Below are 5,939 nucleotides of genomic sequence, written 5' to 3'. Positions count from 1 at the left end.
AGACAGAAATCCTGGGATTCCACAGAGCATGGCCCAGAAGGGTCTATAGGTTCCATGTGGCCAAGTCCTCTTAGCAAAGGAAGGTCCCTGACCTATACAGAGGAAGACCACAGGGGCCCAGTGGGTAATGTACCTGTGAACAATGCACTCTGTAATGTAGCATATGTAATTATAAAGTGAAGTTACTCAGTTGTGTCCAACTCTTTGTGACCCCACGAACTGTAGCCTACTAGGCTTCTCTGTCCATGGGATTTTCCAGGCAAGAGTACTGGAGTGAGTTGCCATTTCCTTCTCCAATATGTAATTATAAACTGTACCAAACTCTGCCCCACCTTTTCCTCTGGCCTTTGCCATTCCAGAGCAAGCTGGCTCTATGAGCTACTGCCAGCATCTACCTCCCTTGGCTGGCAGGTTATCTCTGGCTAAAGGAGCCTGCTCTGTGCCAGGGAACTAACACTCCCTGGGGAGCAGCCCTCAACCCATGACGAGGATGGTTGGGACACAGATACTGAAGTTCTTAGTTCTTTGGGAAGGATAATTCTGTGGGAAGGGTAAGTATGTAGGTCACTATCACAGATTTCCCCTGCACCCCATTTTAAAATTTCATTGAAAGGTATTTGTTTAATGTGAAAAAATAACATTGAATTGTCCTATATAGACATTTTTTTTTCTTATGTATTTTATCTAGTTTGTTTCCTCCACATTAAAGAGTAAGCCCCAAGAATACAGAGATTTTTGTTTGTTTGGTTGACTGCTGGGTGCCCAAGCCAACACAGGGCCTGGCACACAGGAGGCTGAGCAGTGGCATCTGGGAATGTGGATGATGAGGGAGAAAGACAGCATTCAGGGGGTGGGGGAGGAAGGCGAGGAGGCCAAGTTCAGGTTACTTTAAAAAAAATATTATTGGAGTATAGTTGGTTTACAGTGTGTTAGTTTCTACTGTATAGCAAAGTCAATCAGCTATACATACACATACATCCACTTTTTTAAAGAGTCTTTTCCCACATAGGTCATTACAGAGTATTGAGTAGAGTTCCCTGTGCTATACAATGGGTTATTGTTATATATACAATATATATATTGTATATATATTAGTTATCTATTTTATGAATGTGTGTGTGTGTGCCCGTTCAGTTGTGTCCAGCTTTTTGTGAGCCCGTGGACACTAACCCGCCAGGTTCCTCTGTCCATATCTATACTATGTATAGATAGTAGTGTTCATACATCAGATTACTTGTGATGCTGAATTTTATCATCTTATTCTGTCTTTACCATTATTTTCCTTCCCCCTAATATTATGGTTATTTGAGAGCTGTTTCCACCCGGCTCATGATGTTTATTGGTATTTGCATTTCCAAAATAATTGACCAACAGAGAGCTGTGGTTGTCTCCTGACCAGACCCATCCAGGAACCACTCTGGTTACCTACACACCCCTCAACTCACTCCCTCTTCTTCCCAACACAAGATCATAAAACAATTTTCATTATTTCCTCTGGCACCAATAATTAGTAAAGAATCAATTGTTATTTTTCTATTAAAGGAGGAATCTCACTATTTAGTTACTTTTTATGTAACTAACTGATTTGCATGCCACTGTTTTTCTCTGTTTGTTCTCTTTCTCTTTATTTTCTAAGATTGTTTATTTCAAGATGTGTAAGACAATTTGGTTTTAGCTTGAACAACTCATACAAGACCTGGCATTAAAGTTTTCTCCTGAAATGTTTATGTATTTTTTTTCCCTAGTAGAGTGTTTTTTTATTATATGAAGGACAATGTAATATGTCAACAGGTAGAGAAAATAAAACAGGAATATATATTGGGTGAATGATAGGAGAGGAACATTAGTCACGGTGGTAAGAGAAAGCTTCTGAATAAATGACATTTGGCTTAAGACCTGACTGATGAGAATGGAGTGGCCGTGCAAAGAGCTGGGGAAGAGTGATCCACGCAGAGGAAACAGCAGGTGCAAAGGCCCCGAGGCAGGGGGCAGCTTGCTGTTTAGGAAGACAGGAAAAAGGACAGTATGACTGTACTGCAGTGAACAAGGCTGACGGTGATATCAAAGGAGGAGGAGGAAGTAGAGGAGGAGGAGAGATTTTTGTTGCCTGAGATCACACAGCTCATCAGTTACTCATTTAGCTCTGTGAATTTTGAATTCTAGCTCTGTGTCAGGTCTCACACCAGGCTCTGGAGCTTCCAGTGCAAGAGATGACTGACGTTTGTGCAGTGCTTTATGGTTTATGAAGCACCTTTAGCATTTAATCATCAGGGTGGTTCTTGTATGATAGATTCCTATTTGCCAATAAAGGCAGAGAGGTAAAGGTTTTATCAAGGTCCCATAGCTGGTGGCTCAGACGGTAAAGCGTCTGCCTACAATGCGGGAGACCTGGGTTTGATCCCTGGGTCTGGAAGATCCCCTGGAGAAGGAAATGGCAACCCACTCCAGTAGTCTTGCCTGGAAAATCCCATGGATGGAGAAGTGTGGTAGGCTACAGTCCATGGGGTTGCAAAGAGTCAGACAAGACTGAGCCACTTCACTTCATAGCCAATTAGTGACGGAGCCCAGTCACTCGTGTACTTGAACAAACCAGTCCTCAGACTGCTAATCCATGTCTTTTTGCCAATACCAGATTACCTAAAAACTGATGACTATATGTTACTTATTTATCTTAAAGAGGATTTCTAGATACTTATATTTGCATTTTGCTGCTTGCTAAGTCTCTTTAGTCATGTCTGACTCTTTGCAACCCTATGGACTGTAGCCCACCAGGCTCCTCTGTCCATGGGATTTTCCAGGCAAGAATACTGCAGTGGTGTTTATGTATTTTTGATATTGCCAAGCTTCTATAGTTTCCATTTCTGTTACATAATTCAGTCAGGAAATTGAATTAATCAATATACAATTTCTCCAATTGCCTAACAGAAGACTAGTGTGATAATCCTGTCTATTACAATAACATTTCAGGGAGTGGGTTTTATTTCCTCTTAGAAAAGATTATTTAATTAAAAAAATCTTATTTCATTTAATAAATTACTTAGAGCAGTAGGGGCTGGTGGTAGATACTCACCCCCTTCATGAATTAATGATAAGATAAAGCATAGACTTTTTAAAGCTGTCTTAGACCTGAAGGGTAAAAATGTAGCATAGTCATTTACTAAGCATCTCTTTTATGTCTAGTGAGTATAAAAAAAAGAAAATGGCACAAAGAGTGCCATGGAAGAGCACAGAGAAATTGTACAACTTTAATAAAGAGTTAATTTAATAGAGAAAGATTTAGCTGGACACAAGTGGAAAATAATTAGATTGACTAGATGGGTCTTTAGATGCAAATAGGAAAGCTGTTGAAATGGAGAAAGCCAATGGATCTATCTGAGTCTGTAGTAAACTCAGGAAAGCAGCTGCTTTGTAATTGTTGAAAATGAACACTGTACTATTTATTTTGGTTCTGAGAAGACTTACCACATTGTATAATGTTACAGCCTCTCAGCCTTTTCAAGTTATCAATAGAGTTAATCACATGACCTAGAGAACTTTTAGTCCATTCTCCCACACTGGATTCTAGGGTGTGGTGTGCATGTGTGTTACTATTTTGGTTTTCGTTTGTTTCTTTAAACTCTCTTCTCATACTTATTTGTTGGTTAACATTATGTGGAAAGATTATAGAATTTATCTCCAGTTGAGCCTGTTCCTTTTGTCAACAGATAGACTTCACAGATATTATGCCTATAAAATAAAAATTATCTGAACATTAGAAAGGTTATTCCATATTTAGTATAAATATTATTACCATTTAGCACCTTTGCTGATATTTATTTAGTGTGTGTGTGTTCTGTCTCTCAGTCGTGTCTGACTCTGTGAGACCCCATGGGCTGTACCTCCCCAGGCTCTTCTGTCTATGTAATTTTCTAGACAAGAATGCTGGAGTGGGTTGCCATGCCCTCCTCCAGGGGATCTTCCTGACCCAGGGATCAAACCCATGTCTCCTGCATCTGCTTCATTGGCAAGCGGATTCTTTACCACTGCACCACCTTCCCAAACTAAATTGGGAAGCCCACAGTTAAGTTTACTACTGATGAAACAGCAGTTGAAAACATTTTTTTTAAATCCTGCACTCTTCATCGGATAGAGATTATGACAAATTCATCAAATGAACTGTGCACTCGAGAAATATATATTGAGGACCCACTCTGTGCCATACACTGTAAGTGCACAGCACATAATAGAATTTTCTGCTTCCATGCAGCTTATATTCTGCTGAGAGGGGTTTGACAGTGGGCAAATTAATAAAGTTTGAGATAGTTACACACTGTATATGTGAAAGAAGTCTGTGTAGAAATGGTTCAAATATTCTGTATGAGTTATCTATTGCTACAGAGCTTAACCCTAAATTAGCTGATAATTTAAAGGTTATCTTACCCTCTTGCCATGAGTCAGGATCCAGGACTAGCTTAGGTAATGGTTCAGCCCAGAGTCTCTCATGAGGTCATGATAAAGATACTGACCAAGGCTGGAGTTATCTGAAGGTGAATTGGGCATGAAGAACTCCTTCCAAGGAAGCTCCCAGGGCTGGCAAATTGGTGCTGGTCTTTGACTGCAGGCCGCCTCAATTCCTGACCACGTAGACCCTCTGTGGGGCTTGGGGGTCGTCACAACACGGAGATCCCCCATTGAGGCTGATCTAAGAGGAAGAGGCAGAAGCCACATGTCCTTAAAGTGCCATGGTCTCAAAATAACACATTATCACCTCTGCCATATTCTGTTAGAAGAGAGTCACTCACTCAAGGAGGGAGAATTAGGGTTTATCATTTAAAGGGGTAGTATTAAGAATTTGTACATTTTTAAAAAACCACCATAATTACCTAGATACATTGAAGAGCAAATTAAGCAAATTAAATATGTTACAGAGCTATTCCACAATGAATTATGCCGTTTTAAATATGCATTGTCAGTATATAATGTCTTGTTGTGCCTTATTTTGCAGCTGTTGGTTTTTAAAAATTGTTTATTACTATCATTTTTAGACAAATAAAATCATTGAAAATTTAGGTTTCCTGAACTTTACCTTTTTCTTACTGTTTTGGCTGTTTTGTTACTATGCTGTCAACACTGTCTAGGGTTCCACAGATGAAAATACTCTAGATTTTTTTTTTTTCATTTCTGGAATTAGTTGATGAATTTAAGGTTATTTATATTACTCCACATTTGTATTGAACATGGTTTGTCTAAATGACTGGAAGACTGGAGCTGCATGGCCCAAGAGTAAACTAAAATCCCCTTTGGTTCTCAAATAAGTTACTTTTGGTGGGGCATCTAAAGTCTATGAAACATGGACTTCCCTAGCACAGTGGTTGAGAATCCGCCTGTCAGTGCAGGGGACACAGGTGTGATCCCTGGTCTGGGAAGATCCCACATGCCATGCCTCGGAGGAACGAAACCTGTGCGCCCCAAGTAATGGAACCCGAACATCAAGAGCACGTGCTCTGCAACAGGAGAGTAGCCCCCGATTGTCACAACTAGAGAAAGGCCTCATGTAGTCACAAAGACCCAGAGCAGCCCCAAATAAATGAATTAATTAAAAAAATAAAGTCTATGGAAACATAACTCCTACATAGAACCCACATAAACTTGTCTAACCATAAATGCTGTACCATGAGATGACAATTTAAAATTGTGGTCAGCTACACTTTAGCTTGCTCCTTGGAAGGAAAGTTATGACTAACCTAGATAGCATATTCAAAAGCAGAGACATTACTTTGACAACAAAGGTCCATCTCGTCAAGGCTATGGTTTTTCCAGTGGTCATGTATGGATGTGAGAGTTGGACTGTGAAGAAAGCTGAGTGCTGAAGAATTGATGCTTTTGAAGTGTGGTGTTGGAGAAGACTCTTGAGAGTCCCTTGGACTGCAAGGAGATCCAACCAGTCCATTCTGAAGGAG

This window comes from Bison bison, unplaced genomic scaffold (genome assembly GCF_000754665.1).
Source record: "Bison bison bison isolate TAMUID 2011002044 unplaced genomic scaffold, Bison_UMD1.0 scf7180017864148, whole genome shotgun sequence".
Lineage (NCBI taxonomy): Eukaryota > Metazoa > Chordata > Mammalia > Artiodactyla > Bovidae > Bison > Bison bison.
This window is presented reverse-complemented; position numbering follows the sequence as displayed.